A 27,755-nucleotide genomic window follows, 5' to 3' on the forward strand; every position below is an offset into this window, starting at 1 on the left:
CCTGCTGTGTTGCTGCCACTGGAATTCAGGAGGATGAACAGCAGAATGCTCAGCCTAATGTCTGCCAAGACCAGTTGCTGTGGCCAAAAGGTATACTGCTTGCTTGGGAGGAGAGGACTGTTCAAACACAAAGCTTCCACCTTTTCTGATTTGTCTAAGCAGTGCTTCTAAAACTTTTCTGGGTGTCAAAATCGAATGAGAATTTGATTAGAGCCAATGGCCCTCAACTGGAAAAACATACTTTACCTCAACATTTGCACACATGTTCCAGGGTCTAAACAGGGCCAGCGTGGGGGGCGTGTGACACGCAGTGCATTGGGCCTGGGCTTGGTTTCATGCTCTGCTGTCAGCATCTTGAAATTCTTACTTTTTAAATAAGGGGTCCCATATTTCCATTTTGTACTGGGCCCTGCAAATTATGTAGCTGGTTCAAGGAATACTTAGGAATACAAAAGTGCCATAATAATGGACAGCTGCACCTATTTAGGGCCAGTAAAGACTTGGGATTCTTATTCGACAGACTTTATTTGAGGGCTTCCTTCTTGAAAGAATACATGACTAGGGATCCAACATTAATTAATAACCTGGTCATATATTTGAAAAACACACACTCACCAAAACCAGAATCAATCTGTCTCATCACTTAATAATATTATTATTTTTAAAGGACTAGAAAGCAAATAACTACAAATGAGTTACGTTTCCAAAGGACATCACTGTATTGAAAACTAAATTCTCTCCAGAATCACAGACAGCATAAAAAAACTTAGCATCAGACACTTCTCAAAAACTTCAGAGTAACATGGGCTGGTAAAAATTTGCCCTGCCTTCCCAACTTATCTTGATCAACAATGTCACCAATATCCGGACACCTAGACTTCAGTTGTAGGTAGTCTCCAAAGACTGTAGTCAATGAACCAAACAGGCCTCCCAGTATTCATGCCCTTGTGTAGTTTTCTCCCACAATAAATCTGGGCTGGCCTGTGACTAGCATTAACCAACAGAAGGTGGCAAGAGTGATGCTTTGGCAATTCTGGACCCAGATTCAAGGAGACTGTTCGCTTCCTTCCAGCTACTCCCTCCTGGAACATTCACTCTGGAGATCTCTGAGCCACCATATAAGAAACCAAGTTAGCCTGCTAGAGAGACCACAGGGAGATGCCATCAGAGCCCTGAAACTACATGGAGGAAGACAAAATCCCAGTTGTATCAGGGCCCACGACAGATCTCCAGAGTTCTCCAGCCCTGGCCATCATCTACCTACAACTCTACCTTTATGAGGGACCCCAAGCAAGACCAGCAGAAGAACTGCCCAGGTGAGCCCAGTCAACACTGAGAACAGAGAGAATTAATAAAACAGTTATTTTTTTAAACTTTTTATTTTATATTGGGGTATAGCCGATGAACAATGTTGTGCTAATTTCAGGTACAAAGCAAAGCAACTCAGCCATACATATACATGTAAAAACAGTTATGGTTTTAAGCCACTACGTTTGGGCTGATTTTGTTACACAGCAGTGGATAACTGAAATAAACCCTAAACATTCCTGAAATAAGCTCTAAACATTCCACTGAGAAAAGAGAGCCTAGGAACTGGCAATAATGAAGTAAACCAAGCCCACAGATGAGTGCTAATTAGTGTGCATCTTTTTTTTTTTAAGTTGTACTACGTAACATTTAAAAATTGGGAGATCTCACATAAAAATGTAATTGCTGGCTTCTGAGAAACCAGAACACGCACCACACTGGATCTACATTCCCACATGGTCATAACCAGCAGCAACAGAATAGCAGTTACCCCCTCTAAAAAGGGCTCACTGTCCTGCCCAGTGCAACACAGCTTCACCGGGCCCACCTCCCCTCAATCACAGTGCCTGGTCTCTGTCAGATCATCTTTTAACCTGAGGTTTAGCAGAGTGAAAGACACACAACTGGTGCTCAATACCTATTTACTGAGCAATTGCACTAAGCATCAAATGCTCTTATCACTCCCACATGATTGCCAAATCCTGTACTGACTACCTTGGCTATCCTTTCCCATCCAATCCTATGACCATGGTCTTCATGTTCTCTCTTAGATCATTGCAAGAAGCTCCAAAGGGTCTCTTAGCCTCCAGGCTGTACCTCCAATCCATTCCAGTCCATCCCCACTAGGATCACCCATTTAAAACACAGATTCGGGCATATCGTGGACTCCTCTCAAAAGTCTTCAGTGGATTTCTGGCTATGATATTGTACTAGATGGTACCATTGGGGAAAATGGGGCAAGTACTTGGGATCTCTGGGTATTATTTCTTAAAACCATGTGTGTTAGGAATCTACCATTATCTCAGATACAAAGTTTAATTTTTAAAATCTATGAAAGTTTTAAATGTACATATTCGTTGACCCATAATTATATCCACTTCTATCAAAACTGAATTTGTACGAATTTTTTAAGTGTCTTCAGTCGCTCCCCATCACCTGTGAGACAAAGTCCAAACTCACTCAGCCAGACTTTCAAGGCTCTCCTCATTTTGTCCTCTATTAAAAACAGTAAATCTCTGAAATCCTCAAACATACCCTGCATGGGCTCAGCCTGGGGCCATCCTCCATCACCCTAAACCCTCATGGGTTTACAGCATTCTCCAACATGGGGTTCAAACCCTCTCTTCCCAAAAGCCTTCTTAAAGTCTCCCAGCAGAAATTAATCTCTCCTTATCCTACACCCCCTTGGATTTTACGTGCCTCTTCAGTGTGCCCCAGCCACCCTTGTTGCAGAGGTATTTTCCTATATGTATGTGATAGGGACCATAAAACTATCACTTGCTCTCATCCCAATTTCATAGAATCAACCAGTTCAGAGAGGTTAAATTATATTCCCAAGATGGCACAGCATAGCGGGAGGCTTGAGATGCCTCTTTCCAAAATCTCTGCTCCTCTCCTCTACCTCAGGGGCTGAAAAATTATTCATCTTCAGAACCACTCTTAGCTAAAACAGTCACTGAGAGAATTCCGCATATATTAGGTGGGGAGACTCTCTTGAATTAAACTGGAATAGAGGACGAATATTTGCATCTTACCATACCCTGAATAACATTACCTTCAAAAACAGTGAACAAATATTTCCTCTCTCTAGTTTTAAACTCAGAATAATTATATCCTTCACAGATACAAAAGTCATAGTAAAGGGGATGACATTTTCCATCCCTGCTTGTACATGCATATCAGTAAGAACACCAAATGGAATTCTCCTCATTTGCTCTAATCCCAAAGCGATCCACTGAGAGAGAGTTTATGGATAAGGAAGATTTGGAATAAATTTGAAAAAAATGTCTTCTGCAGGTTGAGAACTTTAATCAGACAGAGGAAACGCTGGGTTTAATATATTTTAAAGACAATTCAGAGTTATATGTGTTTGAAGGTAACAAACAAAAATACAGTTGAAGTTTAAACACACCTCATAATTTACACATTAATAGGAAATGATAGCTTGGGGCTGACTACAGAGTTAAGAGAAAACGTGTCCATTGAAAGCTCTCATCCATGTGATTAAACTCCTCTATGTCCTCAAACATTTCATACCCCTTCATCCCTTACCAGAAACCTGGCTGAGGCCAACCAGGCGACTATTTGCATACAGAAGTTCCACTTCCTTTGCTTCCTACTAACAGAACCATAATTTGCTCAGGACAGCAACGTGCCCAGTGAAGAGCTGCCATCTGACACAGTTCTGGCCAATGAGGTGCAAGGAGACACCTACAGGGGGTTTCTAGAAAGACTTGTGCTTTTCTGCTACAGGTCTTACCCTCTTATTTTCCCCCTCCTCTTAAAGCAGATGTAATGCCTGGAGGAGCAGCAGCCATCTTGCAGCCACAAGGTAAAAAGCATCAGAAATAAGCCAAGACAAATCACTGCAAGGATGGTTCTGACATCATGGAACCACTAAAAGAATGGCAGTGGTCATGTAGCCCTGTGCTTCTTGCATGGGAGACAAATGGATCCCCATCTGTTTAGGCAACTGTTAGTTGGCTATTGAGTTTCATGCATGAAAATGTAAACCTGACTGAAACACAAACTCTATCCCCAGAATCATGCCTGCCCTAAAGCTCTCTCAGGTGACAGCTGTTCCACCTCACACACAAAGAAGAACTAATATCCACCCTCCCCAACCTGTTCCCTCCCAAGCGCTCCATCTCTGTAAACAGCACTATTGTTCTACCACCTGCCCATGTGAGAAATCTAAAAGCCATCCTTCCCTCCTCACTGTCTCTCCACTTTAAGTCCAACCAATCACCCAGGGCTGTGCTTCCTCATCCCTAGTACTTCTCAGTCCCATCCATCTCTACAACCACCATGCAAGTCCAGGTGGGCATCATCTCCTACCTGCACTGCTCCTCATTGGTCTTCTTTGCCACCACCTTCTGCAATCCACTCTCTGTGCCCCTGCCACAGTGATCTTTCAGAAACACAAACAGGATCCTTTGGCTCCTGTTTAAAACTTTTCCATGCTTCTTATTGGCCTTTGAATAAAGCCCACCCTCCTAATCATGGCTGAAAAGGTCCTCCATTGACACTGAACTCAAATTAACTTTCTCTCCAAGCTCCAGCCTTCAAACCAACCCACATCTCAGCAGATATATGCACATGCCTGGAGGAAGTTCTCCCACATACCTTTGATTGAATAGCTTTACTCATCCTTCCAGAACATATAATCTAGGAATTCCATCAGCACTTCCATATTTTGAATTGTGAGTTTCTACAACCTAGGTACGACCATTTGCAGTTCTCTGCACACCCAATGGTTCAGGGCAAGTTCTCACCTTCCATTAAAACACAGGGGATTCCCGGATCAATCACAAGACAAAACCCTGCTTTTCTCAAACGCCATTTATAGCTCTGGATTACAATCGCTGTTGTTGCTTCCCTAACCTTTTTGGTTTTTTTCTCCTTTTAAAAAAGGGAAGTTGAACTTAAAGATACATTGCAAAACAACATAAAGGTTTAAATAGGGATACTGTAGACCCAGTGACCCAGATGACTGAAGTGGAAAATGTTACTAACGCTGGAATCAGTGCTTATCCATTTCCGGTGATGTGTGGTTATGATGCATGGTTGTTAGTCCTAAATGAGTTTTAACAGCAGAAATTCAAACAATGTCAAAACTTCATGAACACAATGCCAGTTAAGATATGAAATAGACACAGACTTGATTTAAACATGGTTCATGTGATGGCTTTTTATTTTTTTATTTTGGAAAGTTTAGCTCCTGACGTTTCCTATGAGTCATTTTCCATGAATATAAAACTGTCCACCTAACATTGACCCTGACTAACTTTGATCTTTTGTAACACAGAAAATTGCAAATGCATGATTATAAGGCTTTTACTGAGTATTTTCAATTTGCTGAAATAGCTCCATTTATATAAATATATCAACTGTAACAACGGACCTCAACATCAATTTCCACACATTAGTCATGTTGATTTCCAAAGAGGGTTTGTGGAATCCATCTTAGAATATACACTCTATATAAGACAGAGACATATTATCAGTAAATTTTTTTAAACGGAAACAATCTTAGTGATGGTAATAACAATGACAACAAAAGCCTTTGCTGTAGCTATGACTTACTGAGTATTTTCCATGGTCCAGGCCCTATGCTAAGCACTACGCATATGCATTATCTCACTGAACTCTCACAGAACCTGGCACTACAACTAGAATCATCCCCATATTACAAAAAGAAGAAACTGAGGCTAAAAGAAGTTAGCAATTTCTTCATGGTCAGACATCCAGTACATGATGGAAACTGATTTATGATCCCAGACCATCCCTCTGCAGAACCCAGGCTTCTTAATCACAAGTGCAAACATCCACATAACATTTATCATGTACCAGGATTTGACAAACACTCAGTTAATCTTCACAACAATCCTACATAGCAGCTATTATTACTATTCTCATTTTACATATGAGGAAACTCCAACATGGAAAGGTCAAGTTACTAGGTCAAAATGGTCCAGAGGATAAGCTGCAGATCCAGGATATGCCCCCAGGCCAGCACCTCCAGAGCATGTACCTTTAAACTACCGCCCTATCCACTGTACTATCCCCCAAGTAATAACATCTCTAGGGCATTTATCATGTGCTGGGCATTGTGAAACTTTCCATACACTACCTCATGAAATCCTCGAATAACTCTGAAGTAGGTGGTATTTTTATCTCCACTTTACAGATGGAGAGTCTGTGGCTCAGAGAAGTTAAGTCAGTTGCCCAGGGTCACACAGCCAAGTGCCACATTGGAAAATATAAAGAGCAACAGTTGGGTTTCGCTCCCTACCTCCCCAGTTCTTTTCCTGAGGCTTGAGTGGCTGGGAAACAGTATGCATCAGACTTTCCAGCTCTGTAAAACCATTCAGTTCGTGTAATTTAGGGTGTGACTATTCATAGATACCTTTCAGCTAATCTACTGGGAGCCAGTGCAACCACAATGCACACTTCAGAACAATGTATGCTTTCTCTATAGATTAAACACACCAACCCAGCTTGGGAAAAGACCATCTGTGCAATATGAACACTTAGGACAATTTAGTTTTAAAAAGAAAGTCCACTGTTGTTGCTTTTCTTTTTCATACACACTTCACTCTTTCTTCTAGAGAAAGTACCTCTCAGTTTTCTACTCCTATCCACTTAAAAGTCCCATTCTTTAAACCCAAACAAATCTCTCCAAAAAGGCATTATGAATCTTGTTAAGAAAAAGCAATTGTTTCTTTATTCATTTTTAATAAAAAGAAAGGAGTACGATCTAAAAAAGAATTAAAGCTCATTTCTGGAAACAGTATTAAGAAATAAAAAATGCAACTACAGCAAAATAAATTGATAAATCAAAGCCTAACATGTCAGGCCCACACCAACTAAAGAATGCTGATTGGTGTGTGTCACTGGGTTTTGGTTTTTGCAGAGACAACTTTAATAGAATTCCACAAGGCCACAGAGTCACATGGAGACAAAAATCACATCTTCAGCATCCACAATAATATACAAAGTCAGTAACAGTTGTTACCCTTGGCCAGGATAGGCACAGACATTTAATATGAATAGACAAGAGAAAATGCAGGGTCTGCCTTTTAATCATTCTTTCATTTACGGACTCATTTAATCAACAAATATTTATACAGTGTCTATCCGTGGGCTAATCTCTGGGAACACAACGATGAACGAAAGAGCCACACTCTCTGACTTCATGGAGTTGGGAGACAGACAGTGAAGACATAGATGCATATAGGATAATTATGTAAGTAATTGAGTATGTAAGTTCCCAGTATGAAGGAAAAGATCAGGAAACCATAAAAGAATAGCACAGCAAGCTAATTCAGATGAGGGGGCAAGGAGCAACCTTTAAATTGAGACTGAAAGATGGAGTAGATAGTAGACAAAAGAGTGCTCAGAAAGCATTCAAGATGACAGAAAGAATGTGTGCAAAGGCCTGAGGTAGAAAAGAATTAAAAGAAGGCAATGCCACAGGAGTCAAGAACTCCTGGCTCTACTTCCAGCTCAACCACTAACCTGGGAATGTTCTTCACCTTTCTAGGCCTCAGTTTCCCCTCCAGCTCCAACAGCGTTCATTGGCACAGTCAACGGCCTCCTACGTGTTGCCACAAGGACAGCTTAGGTGCTAAAAGGCTGGCCTCATTCTTCTCAGAGTCGTGGCAGCAGGAACCATAGTAACTCCCACTAGCAGCAGTGCCTCCGGCACCCCACTCCCCACAACGTGCCAGGAGACTCAGTGGAAGGGCCAGTCTAGCCAAGTGGCAGCCCTGCTACCTCCTGGGAAGCTGTGTCCAGAATCATCAACCTGGAAACTTACGACATCTCTAGGCTGCCCAAGACAAGGTCAGTTAATAAAACATGAGGAATACATTATGTCAGTGGGTAAAATGACTGGAGCTCCAACTGACTCCTGACAAAAGAGTTCACATGGAAGGCCTGAGATAAGGCAAAGGTAGGGCAATACTTCTCCACAAGGGAGACAGAGGAACTGACCAGCCATGCACCTCCCAGGGGCACCAGTCTGTATGGGGCAGTGAAACATCAAAAGAAGCAGAAGAAATATTCTGATGGAAGGGAGAGGATTGAGATGCCCAAAGGACATTCTCAAGTAATAAAAGATGGTCCCTACACTGCCTCCTAAAGAGGGTGAATTGCAGGACCTTGATGTACTAAACAGTGTGATGCAGGTTTGGGGCAGAGCCAAATTGCTCGGGGCTGTAGAAGAGAGGCTGCCACGCTCCTGACACCTCACACCTTGCACAGCACTAGGTCTAAATGGATGGTGCAAACATACTTAAAGAATACTGGTGTGGGGCTTCCCTGGTGGCGCAGTGGTTGGGAGTCCGCCTGCCGATGCAGGGGACACGGGTTCGTGCCTTGGTCTGGGAGGTTCCTACGTACCGCGGAGCGGCTGGGCCCGTGAGCCATAGCCGCTGGGCCTGTGCGTCCGGAGCCTGTGCTCCGCAACGGGAGAGGCCACAGCAGTGGGAGGCCCACGTACCACAAAAAAAAAAAAAAAAAAAAAAAAGAATACTGGTGTGAAAGTTCACCTGATTAATCTGCCTAGGACTCCTACGGGCCTCAGGCTGGCCATGACTTCCTGCCCTCTTTCCTGCCATGAACACTACCTTCTGTGGTACTTTCTTAACCAGACCTGTCTCCTCCTACTCAACTCCTTGAGGGCAGAAGCTGTTTCTTGTTTACCACTCTACCCCAATTGATAGCTCACTGTAGCAGTGAGCTATCGATAAATTAGCTCTATGTCATATAATCAAAAACTAGTATTAAGGCTATAAGACAAATGCTTTATAATCTGTGTTGATCTAGACCAATAAGTCTGCGAGCAACCTTTAACGTCAATACATAAAATTACTTCATAGTTCGCAAGGTTTTCAGTGTGAGATGTTTATGGAAAATTACAAAAAATTAAAGTGCAGTATGAGACTTCATACACCTGAGGTCCTGCTCTGAATACACACAGAAATGAAATCAGCCAATATGAAATACTCAAACACATTGAGATTCGGTGGGGGGGAAATCAGTGAATGCAGAGAGGCCGTATCAAACCCTGGAAGGTCATTTAAAATTATCTACTCCACTAGCTTTGCTTTACAAGGTGGAAAAAAATTGAAGCTCAGAATGCTGAACTAATATGGCTCTACCTGGTGACAAAACCATGACTTAAATGATCTCCAACTTTTAGATCATTGTTTTCCCTACCACACTGGGCTGCCACCTGAATTAATCACATCATGTTACTCCTGTAGCTGGAAATCCGCAAAGGCTCTCCATTTTTCATGAGTAAATGGGAAAGTGTGTACAAACCCCTACAGGGTTTTCCTCCACTTGGATCCCATTTCTTTTCATGCCTTTTCTACCACTTATCCCTTTGCTCAGCCTGTCCCAGCCACTGTGGTAGTTGTGCTGTTCTTGAATCAGGCACACTCCTGCCCAGGGCCTATGTCCTAATCCTTCCCTCTGTCTGCTGAGCCTTTCCCCCCCAATACTGGCATGATCCACTCTCTCATCTCCTTCAGATTTTTCCTCCAATGTCATTTTCTCAGTGAGGCCTTCCTTGTCCACTCAATTTTAAGTTACATGTCACCCCAAACCCATCCATCCTTTATTTTCTCTATAGCACACATTGCCATTTAACATACTGTAAATTTTACTTATTTATATATTTATTTCTACAGTTCTCTCCTTCTCCACCATGTAAGCTCCATGAATACAAGGATTTTCAACCATCTCGTTCACTTCTTTGTTCTTCGAACCTAGATGAATGCCTGGCCCACAGTAAAACCTCATAAATATAAGTTGAATAACTGGTTATATGGATTGATGGATGGAATTCAAAAGTGGCTCAAATCCAGAGAATTTAAGAGCTGTGAAATGTCTGACAGAATCTGGCAGCCCCTGGGAAACAGCCTGTGGCCTGGGTGTCATCTACCATCACTATGTGCCCACTCCAGAACTGGCATTCACTGATACTCTGGGTGAAACACAGTAAACTAAGGAATGAGGTGACATGAAGACTTGTCAAAGCAATCCCGTTTGAGGCTTCATGACTCTCGGTTAGAGAGGTAACTAGCAAGCCAATATTTTTTATCAGCAACAAGATGCCTCTTACATGTCCAGATGCAGAAATCACTTCTGAATTGCTTCCCTGTGCCCTTCAGCTTAAGTAGAAGGGGACGGTTTGCTCAGATTGGACATCCCAAAAAAGAGACAAAATTTCAAAAACTGGCATGAACCCACATCTGCTATGAAGCCTGAATGGCTGGCACAGCCGAACCTCCATGCATCATTCTAAACATAAAACACCAAGCTTCAATTATACCTTAATGACAGATATATAAAGGAAGATACTAAGAGTAGCCAAAAACAAGGCAGTAGGAACCAAGGGCAGATATTAAAACTATGTAATATTTAGCCCAGTCATCAAGGAAAAAAACAACAACAACAATATTCAGACAGACCCAAACTAACATAAGCAGTTTATGGTCTTTCATGTCTAAGAACCCAGGGAAGGTTTGCATCTAGGTTATATCTCACCCCACCAGCACCTGAAATAGCAAAAACATCCACAAAGAGCTACCTGTCTGAACTTGAAAGACACAAGCTAGTCCTAATTTACAAACAGGAAATAGCAGGGACCTCTAAATGTCTTGCTAATTTCTAGTCTAATTTAGACCTTGACAGCCCAACAAATAGACAAATTGAAAACTAGAGTTTTCCATTCCCACTATCAGTGGTCCCTCCCATGCAATGGACATGCTACTCAATCCAATGTTCCTCATGACACGCCTTATTATCCGTTGACCAATGTGAACTCCCTGTCCCGTTTTAATACATTTCCTGGAGAGTTTGGGGTGATCTCTACAAGTTCCAAACGCTGGAGCCAAATGCTGTTGAAAAATATTCTAGCATTTACTGCAATGGTAACTCTTACCTTCCAGTACTCCACATTTCCATAGCTAAATCTAAGATGGGGATAGCTCTTCTCTTAAACCTACAATGCCTGAAGCAGTTGTTTGTGTATTATATGCCATCTGTAGAAACCTCCCCACTTGCTAATGGCACACAGCTGGAGAATCATTTGGGACCATTCAAAACTATTAAGGCTATAAACTCTGACTTGGGTCAAGTCTAATAAACAAGTGATATCCCAAAAGGAAATGAGTTAAGCTAGCCTTCAAAATCATTTAAGCAAATATTCCCATGGTCAGAGTACCTCACAAAAAGTCTCTCATTAAATTCTTCTGCTGTTGATTTTGTCCAATTTAAATCAGAGATCACTGGAAATGCTCATTTCAGGAAAAACCCACATTTCAATGGAGTGACTTTCAGTGGGTTTGAAGTGACTAACGAAGAGTCTCTGAAGGTTGCCCAGGTCTCTCGGGCCGCCTCACACATAGCAACAGCAGGTGCATGAAAAAATATTTAGGAAGCCAGCATGGAATGAGCCCACCTCCTCCTATATAAAGTCAAGTTCCTGATCTGGAAATTCTAGACCATGAACAGTCACACAGGAGAGAAGAGGTCATAGCCAGTGATGGTGCTATGTATATTTTTGACAGGTCTAAATAACATATTCATTTCATAATGTGGCCACCTTCAGGCTAAGACTACACCTAGAACACTTCATTTCCCCCAATGAAATCATTCTCATCTTTGAAAAATTCTCTCCAATATGACCCTCCAAGAAGCCCTTCTTAATACAGTGTAATCCATTCCTACTCCATCTGTTCTTCAGATTTAATCACTTCCTACATTCAGCCATCTGGGACCTGGCTTTACTTGCCTAAGACCCTGACTTTATTTATTTTGTCTTGTGTCATAATGGTTTCTTGCTTTACTGTTCCACTTAACACTAAGGATTTGGGGGACCAGAACTATCCTTTCAATTCCTCTCTACTTCTATGCAGTTGCTTCACACCCAAGAGATACTCTAAATAAATACTGGTTGAATGGAAAGAATCTCAGTTTTGGATTTAATTCTCTCAACGTCTACAACTAGTCTAACAGCTTAAGACCCAAACCTACTTAAAAATTAACTTAAGTTTTAAGTACAATGAAATCACTCTAAGTAATTAACCTAACCACTTGATGTGTTTATTTTCCTAGTTTGGAAAAACAGGCCAGCCACTGGGTATGACCATTCCTAGATAGGTAACTCTAAGAATAATGAGGTACTTTCCTTCAAAGAATGATGAGATTTCCAGGATTCTCTGGAATACACACCTCCCCATTAATGTGTCATTATTAATACCCAGCTCCTTTGGGTAGAAATGACACTAGAGCACTTCAGAATTTTCAAGCAACTCCTCATTACATAGTACTCAGGTGTCAACATAATCTCAATGTGATGGTCCCACTGCTCACAATGAATTAGGAGGCATATTTACTAGAGATACTAGGAAATGTCCCATCAAATTTGTGTAACTATATCTATGCTCATGTTCCAAGGATTTCATTCGCTGTGTTTGCATAAGCATCCACATACCTCTCAGTGAGTAAAAAAAAAAAGGATCAGAGGGTAAAGGGGTAAGTATTACCCCAAAACTAGGATTGCCAGATCTAACAAATAAAAATATAGAATGCCCAGTTAAATGTAAATTCAGATGATCAAAGAATAATTTTTTTAGTATAAGCACTCCATGAAATATTCAAGGCATGTATTTTCTAGTATAACTAAAAAATTATTCTTTGTGTGCAATTCAAACTTACCTGGACATCCAGTATTTTATCTGGCAACCCTACTCCAAACCCAGAAATTGTATTAAAGAAAAAAAAAGAAAGAAAGAAAAAAGAAAGCACAGAGCAATGAATGCATTTTGTGAAGGTTTAATTTTCAGAAAGAATACAATAAGTCATCTATAGCATTATAGAACATTTCAGAAAGCTCAATATAATGACTGCAAGAAAAACAGAAAGTGAAGTACACTGAGTACTAAACTAACTATGTGCTGGGTACTATTCCAAATTATCTCATTTAATTCTTACCCCATCTTCATGCGGTAGGAACTATTATTATTACTATTATTATTATTATCAAAGAAAGCAAGATACAAGGTGAACAAGTTGCACAATGTCACAGACTAGTAGAGAGTCAAACACAGGCAGGTTTAACAAAAGGGCTTAACGTGCTTAACGGCTACCACATTTTACAGGTGAAGAAACTGAGAATCTTAGCATTTTGCCCAGACACACAGCTGCTCATCAGTACAGCTGGGATTCAAACCTAGGAAAGTCTGAATCCAGAGTCTTGGTCCCAACAATACACTACCTCTCCAAGTCATGCAAAATGGGGAAAGTCCCTTTCCCACCTAAACCAGCTGCGATTACCATTGTCATAAGTCAGAATGCTTCATCTTCAAAGAACAGTGCCTGAACCTAGAATGGCCTCCTCGGAATTCTTATCAGATCCATCCAGCTGAATTTTGACTCCTTATAATCTAAAGGTTATCCTGAGTTAGATGGGGAATGTGGAGAAGAGTTCTATTTGGGGGAAGAATTTGTGGTTGCTGTCATTTCTGTACCAAAACATCTCTATCAAATAAGCCACTTATCTGATGCATACCAGTCTTGCTGCCTGGAGACAAATTCTTCTTCCTGCACATGAATCCCAAACACTGGCTATAACCTGGAACACAGACAGGAAGGCCAATTTGAACCAGCCACCAAAGCCACCTTCAAGATCCAATTATGTGTGAAAAGATGACAAGAGCTAAGATTTTTCTGCTTGGATCTAGAACTAAACAACCAGCATTACTGCATGTAAAACATCAGAGTTCAGAAAACATCAGAAGCTATCCAGAACTTTACCTGGGGCAGAGTTGCCTATGGGAACCCTCATATGCGTTATTTTAGGTGTTTGTCTACCTCTGGAATGAAGACAGATGCCTTTAATCAGAGAGAGAAAGAGAGTGAGAGTGAGAGAGAGAGAGAGAGAGAATGAGAGGGAGTGTGTGTTTAAGCATGTGCAATACAAGGCATATACAATACAATGCTTACCTAACTTTCCCCTCAAAATTTCCTATAGGGAGCAGAGAGCATGTTGCTCAGAACATGAGTTAGCTGCAAGAAAAGGAGGGGGTTGTCTGTGGATAGAATGGACACAAAGAATTTTTCTCATGTAACTTATAACTACGTAGTAATCTATAACCGTCTGAATACTTGACTGTGTCTCCCATGAGAATATAGGCTTCTTGAGAGCAGGGACCATATCTGTTGTATTCACCATTGTGCTTCCCAGGTGTATGGTACAAAACAGGCACCCAGTGATAGGATGAATGAATGAATGAGCAACCACTACTGCCACCAGTAAGCAGTGTGCACACAATCTTACATTTGGCCTCACTGCCCTTAAAATCTGTAACCAAGACTTGTATCCTCTTGCAATCCCAACCTCCCTTCAGGGCTGAATAGTGCATGTGTATCATCATTTCTCACAAAGACTATTAAGCTGGCACCCTCCTAACTGGCCTCTGTGACACTAGACCTTGGCCATCTTCCAACCTGTTCTTCATTTGGCAGCCAGAGTACTATTCCTCTGCTTAAATCCGGCCATGCTCCCTGGTGCTCCAGCCACATTCAAAAGCTTACACTGTCCCAAAGGCACCATACTTGTGCTGTACTTCCAAGGCTCCCGTCTACCCCAAAGGCTCTCCTCTCATTTGCTTGGCAATCATCTTTCCATAATGAACTCAAACTTTATTTTTCTATGAGACTTTACTCTTCCCTTCTCCCCTCAGAGGAACCAACCCCTCCATTTTTTGTCCCTGAAGGTATAATTACAGACCTAGCATCACATTCATGTCACTGTGAGTTACAAGAAGGCAGAGCCCATGTCTTATGGACTGGCCATTTTATCACTAGCACAGTGTCTGGCATGTAGTAGGTGTTGAATAATCCCTTCCTTGATGGATAAGTGGGTTTTGGAAAATAAGAGTGGAAAACTTTGGTAAGCTAATCATTTCTTGATCTCTTACTGTGCTAGAGGAATACTGTCTGGACCCATTCATTAAGTTCTATATTTATCTGCTAAATCTACCAGAAAAATTAATGAAAGGAGGGACAATGGTGTGTTCTGTTGTTGCTATTATGAACACCTGCTGAGCAAGAGACTTCATAGAATATTGCCTACTTGTAATTGGGATTGAGGTATCAAAAACAAAAGGACCCAAAAGCAAGGAACCATGATAAGGGACCTCAGAAAGAAGATACTTCTGGGATAGCAAATAAGTTTTGCCCCTAATGTCCATGGTGAGACGTGGAAGCCTGGAGCAATGAATTCAGAAGGGCCCAAGGCTCCTCCTGGGTTTACACAACAAAGGGAGATGACTGTAGGCGGTATCTACAGTGGTATAGCTGGGGGCAGAAGCAGTCGAGTACTACCACACAGTCACCTTGATCTAGTCCTTCCCCTTCACTGGACATTAAGAGGAGACAGAGCCCTCAGAAATGGTTAGCTGAGGGTCACACGATTAGTGAGTGGCACAGCTGGCCAATACGTGCATTCATTCAACATTTACTGAGTATGAGGTCCTGCATGGTGCCATCTGCTGAGATAAAATGATGAACAAAAATATTCATGGTCATCAACCTAGTGAAATTCAGTTTCCTCGAAGCCTAATCCATAGGTCCTCCTACTACCTCAATAATGTCTCCAACTCCCACCTCCCCACTATAAAACTCCCATTTTATTATATGTAGTGACATTGCCCAGAAAAATATAAAAACTCTTTTTAAAAAAATACCTAATTCCAAACAATTCAACCAATTCATAACTATTCATTCTCCCCCCCCATTCTATTTATCCAAACTTTTAAAAACTCACATTTAACCAATAACTCCATAGTGATATTTGAAATTTTTTTCAGATAGCTATATCATTCCCAAATCTTATCATCAAAGAACTTATCACAATGTTAAAAGGAAGTGTTAGCTAAGCTTATAGAGACCCTATAGTTCACATTTTCCAGAGGTTGAACAACCATCTTTATACTGAGGAGCTCAAATGAGTGCTTAATAGTTCTTACAGCAAGGAAATTCTATTTTTAAACCTAATCTGAATCTTACCACTAAAAGTTAAACTAGATCCACTGTATCATCAAAGACAACAGAAAAGAACCAGTCACCACCTTACATCAAATAGTGGAGTACATATGCTTTCGGTCTGCAATTCTTCAGTTTCATCTTTTTCTCTTTAAAAATGAGAAAAAGGGCTTCCGTGGTGGCGCAGGGGTTGGGAGTCCGCCTGCCAATTCAGGGGACGTGGGTTCGAGCCCTGGTCCAGGAAGATCCCACATGCCGCGGAGCAACTAAGCTCGTGCGCCACAGCTGCTGAGCCTGTGCTCTAGAGCCCGTGCTCCACAACGGGAGAGGCCACCGCAATGAGAAGCCCAAGCACCGTGGCGAAGAGTGGCCCCTGCTCGCCTCAACTAGAGAAAAGCCCGGGTGCAGCAACAAAGACCCAGTGCAGCCAAAAATAAAATAAATAATTTTTTTTTAATGAGAAAAAGTAATTTGTGGGAAAAGTTAGCAGGAGAAGGGACTGCTCTGAAATCTTAAATAATTTAGCCAAAAAAAAATTTTTTTTCAAAGAAAGTAACTGACCCAAAAAGATATATTTATGTACCTATAATTTTCACTAAGGAGTTTCCATTTTGACTCTGGAGTAAACACATGATTTTTCAAATTCATGGTCTGCAAAATCCCGAGGCACCAAGGAACACTTATTTCCATAGAGTAGAAAGAGACATTCTGGCCTTATTCTAAAGAGGACACCAGAAAACAAAACTAATACTGTGAACAAACAAATCTTAGCTAAAACTCATTGAAATAATCCAAATGGTTTCCATTCCAGGGAAAATAGTAAGTCAGCAGTTTGCATACGGCTGCCTTTTCCAAATACACAAAATAAGCAAAAACACCACCAGAGGAAAGTGCAAATGCTGAACCCTTTCTATTTCTGTTTCCATGGACTGCAATTCAATCAATACCGCCGCCTGCAGAGCTCTGCCGCCATTTATGCACACTTCCAGGTGGCCTCCAATGTCCCACCCAGAGAGTCCAGAGAACTCCCAGACAAGGTTTAGGGAGCCATCAATCAAGCCACACAGAGGGTGACAAGAAAGTCTGGACCCGAGACTCCAACTGCTAGAACAAGCACTGGAAATCCAGAAAAATTAATCTTTGAAGGTGTCGAGCAACCAGAACTCTCACCAAGAACATTCAGATTCTAAATAAGAAAACAATGGGGACAGAGGTAGGCATTCCTTAAAGAACAAAAGGCTCTGGAGAAAAACGTAAATGAATCACAACCCTTCACCTACTACCATTAACAGCCTGGAGCTGGCAAAGGGCTGTTGAGTAAAAATATTCTATATAAGGAAACTTAAGGGAAGTATTCAAAACCCTTCAACCAGGATAGAAGACAACTCGATGTGCAAAATCCTAAGTGGGGAAAGTATATCCGAGGTTATTAAAGAGCATTAATAACTCTTAATGATTAGGGTAGCATCGTAAAAACCAAATTATTTTTGAAGAATAACATCAACAGAAAAGTGCTGTTTTAACTTCAAGACAGAGAACTTACTTCCAAACCCCCATCCTCCTACAGAACTTGAAAGGACAATAATTAGTCAAGAAAACAGCAAAATGAGGAAGTGGTATTCTCTTACAATTTCTGTTAATCCCCACCAGCTGTAATTTAAGAAATTCAGTGACATCAGCGTTTATACTGGATCCAGCAAGAATGACAGAACTACAAATGCAGAATCATATGAGAGGTGGGGAAGACAAACGTGGGGGCAACTGGAAAACACATCTGAAGATGTGGAAAATTAATTCACTTTGCAGTGAATCACTTCAACGGCTTCAAACACCAACACTGCCAAAAAAAAAAAAAAAAAGAACCAGAAAAAGTGGAAAAGGAAGGATAAGCACCCCAAACCTAATCAAATGATCCAGTGGAACGTCTGAAAAAAAGAATGTCACTGAAATAAGTGAAGTAAACATTTCTGAAAACAGACAGAAAGCAATCTAACTATTTGTAAATGACAAGAACCAAAGATTCAATATTATACAAAGATTGTCACTCTTCAAAAAAATATATGCTATACGAGAACCTGTAAAAAGTGAGTTACTTTGGTTATTACTTGCATTACCTTCTTGAAGACAGAGTCAATTCCATGGTCTCCTTTTCCCCCAGAGAGAGAAAACAGCTCGTGAAAAAACCACCACAGTAATTTCAAGGTGTCCCATCTGAGTTCACAGATGGACCTGGAACAGGTCTGAACTCCCAATATAAATGCCAACCATTACCTTTTACTCATGTCAGAGTCAGAGGGAGAAGAAAACCACACCAAACCTGACTGACCAAACAACCTGTAGAAGAGTTGAAAAGACTCACCATGGCTGCCTCAGCCCTTTGGCTGAACATTGAGTCCACTGAACCGTCTCAGAAAGGAGATGATTACAAAGATGTGATTGTAGCTGCTCTGCCACACGCTTACATGCACCTTCTCTCAACACTAGGAAGACTAAATGAGAGATGGAGTGATAATTAATAGGATTCTTGGCAGCAGGAGCCAGCTTCTTGAACAAACCAGTAATTGCTGCCTACTTAAAATGACAGAGAATCCAGCCAGCAAAGAGGGAGGTGCTAACGATGGGAATCATAAAACGTAAAAAAGACTTACATCAACAGGTTACTTGGCTCCCATTCAAAACTACCTCCTTATCTACACACTCAGTTAATAATGCGAGCAAATAAACTGAAAATCACATACAGGAGGACTAGAGATCAATAATCCTTCCAGAAGTATTACCACAGATTTCCCTGATGTCCCTTCCACACACTCTCCAACACCCAAAATGTCATACATTGATCATGAAGATAACTATCAACTTGTACATGATGTCATACTGGAAAAGAACATTTTTCCCATAAGTGATACATTTGACTTGGACATCCTTTGAAAATAACCAGGCTGTTAAGAAACTTTTAACAGCAGCCACAGACACAGTTTACGCTCTCCAGTCTGAAATTAAAACAATTTCTTGGTTGTAACCTCTCTAGGAAAGAAAAGGTATTTAGCTCAGAAGTTTTTGACCGGTATGACTGAAGATTTCTGGCAAGGTAGAGGACAGTTAGCACCCAGTATCTCCAGTTTAGACCTCCCAACCCCAAGAAATAACAGTACTCATTACCAAACACTCAACTAGACAATATTCCCTCAGAGAAGACCAATATCTACTGAACACTCCCTAGCAAGAAATAGACCAATGAACCTCTAACATCTTTAGATGCCCAGAGACATGGAGAGACGAGGATTCCATCTTCTGCCATGGGGGAGATGTCTGGAGAGATAAACCAGGGAAGCAGGCACATAGTTTCATAACGATTAATGCTGACCAAAACTCTTCATAAAATCAACTCCACAAGTAAAGACCCACCGCGTTCATTCGCTCAGGAAATCCCTGGCTCTCTGATGGTCTTGCAGAGGATGACCTGATGGATGCTCTACAAAAAACAGATCACTGAAAGACTAAGGGCTTCCTGACAAGACGCAGCCCAGGAGTCCCTATTGATAATATCTCATGGAAATCTCCAACTTTTCTCGTGGCAGCTAAAGATGCATGTGAGGTAGTAAATCAGGAGCAGGAGCGTTGAAAACTCAAATGGTTTACATTTTTCTTAGTAGGCATGAGAATTAAGTGTTGTTTTTTATTTGTGTTCGTCTTTCTCCTTTCCCACTAATAAAAAGTAAGAATGCCTTTACATTCATTCGGTGAATGTCTAACCTATCACTGCTGGAACCCACTGAGTATATATACGGCTCATCGTTAAAGCCACCATCTAGTATTTTTATAACTTCTCCCTCTCTATTAGATCCTTATATCCTATTATTGAAAATATTTAACTCAATACTTTGCAATGACTAATGTCCTTAACGCCCAAATGTCAAGGCAGAAGTTATGTTTATTACACAACATTATGATGTTTCAAGACCTTTGGCATTCAAAGATAAACAGTCCAGAATGTAATAGACTGGCTACGACTTCATAAAGACATACATGAAAAGCAATTAACAACTCAGGTTAGAGGGGAAAAATAGAGAGATGAATGGAAAACATCAAGAGGTTAGGAGCTACATGTTCAATGGTAGCCCACAAGGATGGGTATGTAGACAAGACTTCTTGATGTCACCAACTAGGGCCATTCAAAGATCTTTAATGGGGCTTCCCTGGTGGCGCAGTGGTTGAGAGTCCGCCTGCCGATGCGGGGGACACGGGTTCATGCTCCGGTCCGGGAAGATCCCACATGCCACGGAGCGGCTGGGCCCATGAGCCATGGCCGCTGAGCCTGCGCTCCGCAACAGGGGAGGCCACAGCAGTGAGAGTCCCACGTACCAGAAGAAGAAAAAAAAAAGATCTTTAAAGAGGAATGAGGAAAATCTATAACTTAATACCACACGCTTGTGAATGATTAAGCATCCACTGTCCCACCTTTTGCTACCTCTCTTGAAGTCTTCACAGCCTATCTCCTTTAAATCATCAGAAACAGCTTTGAAAACAAAGGACTATTCAGCCAAGCACTCTGTGAGCACCTTTAATAGATCTATTTATCTTGGATTAAGATGTTCAACCATACCCAGAGTCTCCCTTTACTTCATCAGACACCTAGTCCTCTTTCTATTCCAAAATCAACATGAGTTGTTGCCCCTGATCTCTTCCTATCCTGCCTCCCCGCTCCATGCCCCAATATATACAGTAACCACTTCAGTAGGGCAGATAAGAGGGTAAGCTTTGAAGTTAGACAGTCCTCCAGTTTAAGTCTTGGTTCCACCCTTATTTGAATGACCTTCGGCAAGTGACTTATGATGGCGCAGCCTCAGTTTCTTTTAAAATGGGATCCTGCCCACCTCACAGAATTAAATATACAAAGCATTTGAAACGTACCTAGTACGTGTCTTAATATGTTTGTAATTCAACTAGATCTGAGTTATTCATTCCTGCTGTTTCAGCTTCTTGACTTTTCTAACACAGGAAAAATCTGAAAAAAAAAAAAATTACATAGGTACCCTCCTTATCCCAGGACTAAGACAGATGGACAGACAGACACACACACACATGCACATATACATACACATACAAAGTAAAGAAGCCATTCTTTTTATTTTTTTTAACTTTTTATTGTATATTGGAGTATAGCCGATTAACAATGTGGTGATAGTTTCAGGTGCACAGCAAAGCGACTCAGCCGTACATATACATGTATCCATTCTCCCCCAGACTCCCCTCCCATCCAGGCTGCCACATAACATTGAGCAGAGTTCCCTGTGCTCTACAGTAGGTCCTTGTTGGTTATCCTTTTTAAATATAATAGTGTGTACATGTCATTCCCAAACTCCATAACTATCCCTTCCGTCTACCCTTCCCCACTGGTAACCATAAGTTTGTTCTCTAAGTCTGTGAGTCTGTTTCTGTTTTGTAAATACGTTCATTTGTATCATTTCTTTTTAGATTCCGCATATAAGCGATATCATACAATATTTCTCCTTTCTCTGTCTGACTTACATCACTCAGTATGACAATCTCTAGGGTCCCTCCATGTTGCTTCAAATGAAGAAGCCACTCTTTTAATAATACACAAGGATACGTTATGAAATGCAAAAGGTACAGATGCAAGGCAGAAAAAGATGCAACTTTCAATACTTTAACTCCAATGTTCTATCATTTTCATCACTTTAACCCCAGTGGGTTTCGGTTTCCAAAATGCAGAAGAAATTAAAGCACTAACACAAGACACAGCCTGTAGTAAGGACTCTGAAATGCTAGGTGTTGCTGTTATTACTGTTGTTGTTTGTTTTTCTTTGTTGTTATTAAATTGTATGATGTATCTGCTATGTCACTCGAAACTACTGGACCTACTGAAAACAATTCTTTTCTTCCTTCCTTCCTAAAAGAATTCCAAGCACTCTAAACAAGTACTCAGTTAACGTTTACAATAATGACTAGGCTTATAATTATAATATGCTAATTTCCAATACACTGAGAAGTCAAAAACATCACCTTTATCTTCTAGGCCATGAGTAAGTTGAGCCTGGTTACTTCAAAAACTGCCTGCAGGGCTTCCCTGGTGGCGCAGTGGCTGAGAGTCCACCTGCCGATGCGGGGGGCGCGCAGGTTCGTGCCCCGGTCCAGGAGGATCCCACGTGCCCCACGTGCCACGGAGCGGCTGGGCCCGTGAGCCATGGCCGCTGAGCTTGCACGTCCGGAGCCAGTGCTCCATGGCGGGAGGGGCCACAACGGTGGGAGGCCCGCGTACCGCAAAAAAAAAAACAAAAAAACTGCCTGCACCAAAATTTCTAAGCCATTTTACTGCTTTCTGCTGGATTCTTCAGCAGTGATCCCCACAATTTCTCTGTGCTCTTTTCCCAGGTCCCCATTCTCACTCTCCACCTTCTAAAGAACAGTAGAAATTATGCCAAAATAAAGAGTAACATATCTGAACAGCCCCATTCAACTTTAAAGATCTGGAAGTGATGGGCCTTTTTTTTTTTGATGGGTCGTTTTTCAGGCTCAGCGGCCATGGCTCACAGGCCTAGGTGCTCCGCGGCATGTGGGATCTTCCCAGACCGGGGCATGAACCCGTGTCCCCTGCATCGGCAGGCGGACTCTCAACCACTGCGCCACCAGGGAAGCCTGATGGGTCATTTTTATTGGCAAATAAACTCGTAAAAATAGAAGATTGGGTATCTGGAAAAGCTTGATTATTGTGGCTTCATGTATAGTCCACAACAATGTTGATGCAGACAGTGTTTAAAAATGTTTTCCCCAGTGAGCATGTTTTTTAGCTCAAAGAACTGTCAGAGAAAGACAGGCACAAGAAAACAAGTTTGAATACAGTCAACCCTCATTATTCGTGGATTCCCTATTTTCAAATTTACCTGTCACTAAAATTTATCTGTAACCCCAAAATTAATATATGTAGCATTTTTACAGTCATTTGTGGACAGAGAAATGAGAGATCTGAGCCACCCACAACATGCATTCCCAACTGAGGTCAAACAAGGTGATGCTCTCTCTCCTTGTTTCAATTTTCACATGGTAAACAAGTGTCCTTTGGGGGGGGTGTCCATTTTGTGCTATGCTTTTTGCATTTTTGTATTTTTTTTGTTGGTGACTTTACTGACGACCTCCAAGCCTACCTAGTGCTGAAGTGCAGTCTAGTGTTGCTGAGCATGAGACGGCTGTGAGGTGTCTCACGGAGAAAAGCGCAAGTGCCAGATAAGCTCCCTGACATGACTTACAGTGCTGTTGCCCATGAGTTCAATGTTAATGAGTCAGTAATTATTAAATAAAGTGTCTTTAAACAGAAACACACATAAAACAAGGTTATGTATCAATCGGGTGACAAATACGCTGTGACCACAGGCTTGCAGGAACCTAACCCTGTTCCAAATTAAATGTTCATTGTGACTTCATAGAACAGAACTACTACCACAAACAACAGAAATTGACTGTATGTTTATTTCATCTCCTAGCACCAACAGTAGTAACTACAATTAGTGCCCCTACTAACTTACTGTATTGAGCATTTTATATTTACCAGGCATGTGCACATAATCTTCTATCATCTTCACAGCTATTCCAAGAAGAAAATACTATTACCCTCATATTTTAGGTGAGAAAACTGAGGTTCAAAAAACCTGTACAAGGGTCCACAGTTAGTAAGAAAAAAGGTCAAGATATTTTCATACACATTTTCCTGATAGAGTTTAACAGAATTCCCCAAAGTTATTGATCCCTTCTGGCATGCCAGAAACACTTCATTCATTTTGGTCACTCTTTATTCAAGAAATATATATAGACACTCACTATACTGGATCCTAGAGATGCCCAGGGAACTAACAACTTCCCTGTTCTCGTAGGGCCTCTTTCAAGTGAGGAATAACAGACAATCGAATAAATATTACCTATCAAACTATGTATTGGGCTGGCCAAAAAGCTCGTTCGGGTTTTTCCATAAGATGTTATGGAACTTTTTGGCCAACCCAATATAAGTAAAAGATGCTTGATTTCTTAAAATACACATTATTTTTTAAATAAGCCTTCAAACAAGGTAAGAGCTAAAGGCTGTATTCAGTGAATATCAGTTTAAAATATATTCTCCCTTATACTATACATGATCTCTTACATTATATATGATCTCACTTATATGTGGAATCTAAAAAAAAAGGAGCTCATAGATTCATAGACACAGAAAACAGAATGGTGATTGCCAGAGGCAGGGATTGGGGGTGGGCAAAAGACTGAAGGCACTCAAATGATACAAAATTCCAGTTATAAGATAAATAAGTCATGAGAATGTAATCAGCATGGTGACTATAGTTAATAATAGTGTATTACAGTAAGCAACAAGGATATACTGCATAGCACAGGGAATTATAGCCATTATCTTGCAATAAAGTTTAATGGAGTATAATCTGTAGAAATACTGAATCACAATACTATACACCTGAAACTAATATAATATTGTAAATCACCTATACTTCAATTTTTAAAAAATAATTTTTAAATAAAAATCAGAAGAAAACAAAAAATCATGTATTGCATATTTGAAAGGTACCAAGAGAATAAATCTTTAAAAAGTTCTCATCAGGGCTTCCCTGGTGGCGCAGTGGTTGAGAGTCCGCCTGCCGATGCAGGGGACACGGGTTCGTGCCCCTATCCTGGAAGATCCCACATGCCGCGGAGCGGCTGGGCCCGCGAGCCATGGCCGCGGAGCCTGTGTGTCCGGAGCCTGTGCTCCGCAACGGGAGAGGCCACAGGAGTGAGAGGCCCGCGTACAGCAAAAAAAAAAAAAAAAAAAGTTCTCATCACAAGAAGAAAAAATTTTGTAACTATTGTATGGTGACAGATATTAACTAGATTTATTGTGGTGATCATCTCCCAATATACATGACAATATATAAATATACAGTATACAAATACTGAATCACTACATTGTGTACCTGAAACTAATATAATGTTATAAGTCAATTATACCTCCATAAAAATAATAATAATTTTTATAATGATTACATTTTGACTTGGAATTATTTTGGATGTACTGGATTAAATAACATACTACTCTTATTTAATAAATAAATAAATCACTTAAATGTATTTCTTTCACAGGGTAACTGATGTGACAACCAACTGGGCTCTTTTCTTTCCCCAGAAAGAGCTCCTCTAGCCCTCGATGACCTGATCTGGGTTCCGTGCCAGCCCTTGGCAGCCACCCATCTGCCAAAAGCAATGGCAGTTTACGGTTGACCCTTTTTGTTCACCATTATCTCCTGACTCCACAGTAGACTCAATAAGTGTTTACTGAACATCATTCTACCTCATAGGCAAGGAAAATTTACCGAAGGATCTTCCAAATAGTTCCCAAACCATGACTCTGAAAAAATAAGAGGGAGAGTTAGATCTCTTCACGTCCACCTCTTGAGACATCCAAGAAATAAATCTACTCTGAAAACTCCCCAAACTGCCTTGTCCATTTCCTCTTCCCTGAGCTATGGGTATCTTCATTCTAACTCCAGCCTGCACAGCTGATTGATCCTCTTCTCTCACAAAAACACAGAGCTCACAAACCCATCACACTGGGTGGTGTGAAGCCTGAGAAGGATGGTCAGTCTTCTGACTGACCATCCTTCTCAGGCTTCATTCTGTCCTGTGCTCCTGAGTTCCCCAAGCACACTGGATCTCACCCTAAAGCATCTAACTCTACGTGTCTTTCACCTCTGTGTGTGTGGAGGAGGCAGGGGTGTTTCAATTACATGGAAAGAGGGAAACTGTCATTTTCCCTGTTTCGTTATAAAACTCAGGAGAGGAACTGTTTAGCCAAGAACCAAATTTCAATTAGTCAGGACAATACCACAGAAAAGCTGAAGATACTCTGAAAAATACTGTTTTGAGAATCCTGTAGGTGCTTGTATGAATATATGTATGGTTTCTGGTAGAAAATGTCTTCCATTAATTGGTAATCAAACTAGTTCCCACCCCTCTGCACACAACAGCTGAGAGCTGGAGGAAGTGGTCCAGAAGACTGCTGGGTGACAGCCAAGTCCAAGTCCAGGTTTGAAAACTCACTGCATAAATCCCAAACGTATGAGAACTGACTATATGGTTGGTTGTGAGAACTGACTATATGTACTTAACAGTGACAAAACAATGGTAGCGTCAGCAGCACCTACACAGATGAACCACTTCTTTCATTCTTATGTAAACCCCTGAATTCTAATGGCAATGGCACCAGGAGTAGCCCTTGGGTACAGTAGCAGGCAGAGAGCAGCAGTAATGCAGGCACAGCAGCAGGTGGAGCGGTAATTGGGGCAGCAGCATCTACTGCGCCCTTACCACAGGTAGTACTCTCATTACCTTACTGAATCTTCCCAGCCAGCCAGTGAGGCGGGGGCCCTCGTTACCCAGGTAACGCGTCGTACGCGTCGTAAGCTGTAACTGATGAAGACATCCACTTATGTGTGCAAGATAATGGGAATTTTCCTTCTAAGAAAGATGGTGGCTCTTCAAGCTAACCCCCCTTTCTGCTTTCCAGGGATCGGTTTAGCCACAGGTTTGGGGGAGAAATTTTGTGAGGCTCAAGCAAAGCATGTCATCTGATTGCGGTGATCGTTTCACAATGTATATGTATACCAAAGCATCAAGTTATACACCTGAAATACACCCAGTTCTTATCTGTCAATCATACCTCAATAAAGCTGGAAAAAAGAAAAGAAAAGCAAGCTGTCGTGTTGGTGTGGGTACCCAGCCTCGCTACGCAGTGCTACTAGGAAGGAAAAATCCTAGAAGAGTGAAAGATATAAAGATTTTGAGATTCAAGAACACAGAGTATTATGGCTTATACTGCATAGAGATAATTGTATAATGAGGCTGTCTTGTGAAATGTGAAAAGATAAAGCAGGAACTCACTACAGGCCAAGTTCAAACGTGACAGTTAGGAATGACAGATGCCCGTGTGGACACAGCCGTGGAGCTCGGCTTCTACCCTGCATGGTGTTGTGAAACCCCAATTAGTGCATCTTATTATTTATTCCTCCACCTAGCTATAGTCTATCATTACGATGAAAGGAAACATGTTGATAAAGACAAAGACTGTTCTGGCAACAAAAGTAATGCCTTACCTGTAAATAGCATGTGCTGTCTTTAAATACTTCCCTGTTAGGCATCCCAAAGTTCACCATTATCTGATCTGCATCCACTCCCAAAGGTCCTGCTGTTGATCATCCAACCGAGGGATGATCTGGCCCTACTTCCCTTCTCTTCTATGGACCCTCTTGTATCCTGCTGATTGCCTTTGAGTCGTTTTCTCTTAATGACAGGGTCTAAAACTAAAAAGTCATTTCAAGTCAAAAACCCTGTTGGTGCTGTGGGCAAAGATGGAACCAGAATGAGGGCCCGGTTATGAGCACAAGAGCCAAGGCTTCAGCCTGAGGATTTTACACAAGTATTTCTTTTAATCCACACAACTAACTACAACTTAGATCATACTATTATCCACTCACCCCACTTAGTCCTCTGTTGAAATAGAGGCTACTAGAATAACTTGCCCAAAGAGAGAAAAACTAGTAAGTGGTCAAATTGAAATTTAAGTTAAAAATCCTTCTTCTCTCTGAAGGTTAAACCCAGAACTCTAGACTTCT

General features: G+C 41.3%; 1 protein-coding gene across 5 annotated transcripts in view; it reads right to left on the reverse strand.

Moving 5' to 3' along the window:
• MITF (melanocyte inducing transcription factor) overlaps positions 1-27,755 on the reverse strand; it is a 227,160-nt gene that overhangs the window by 186,335 nt on the left and 13,070 nt on the right. Inside the window, exon 1 of one of the 5 annotated variants that reach the window (XM_081246301.1) lies at positions 18,452-18,654. The exons of the other annotated variants lie outside the window; for them this stretch is intronic. The gene's annotated coding sequence lies outside the window, so the exon portion shown is untranslated. Of the gene's footprint in view, positions 1-18,451; positions 18,655-27,755 lie in introns of those variants that run through there. 5 annotated transcript variants of the gene reach the window in all.

Source organism: Mesoplodon bidens (assembly GCF_964165515.1).
Source record: "Mesoplodon bidens genome assembly, chromosome: 10".
NCBI lineage: Eukaryota > Metazoa > Chordata > Mammalia > Artiodactyla > Ziphiidae > Mesoplodon > Mesoplodon bidens.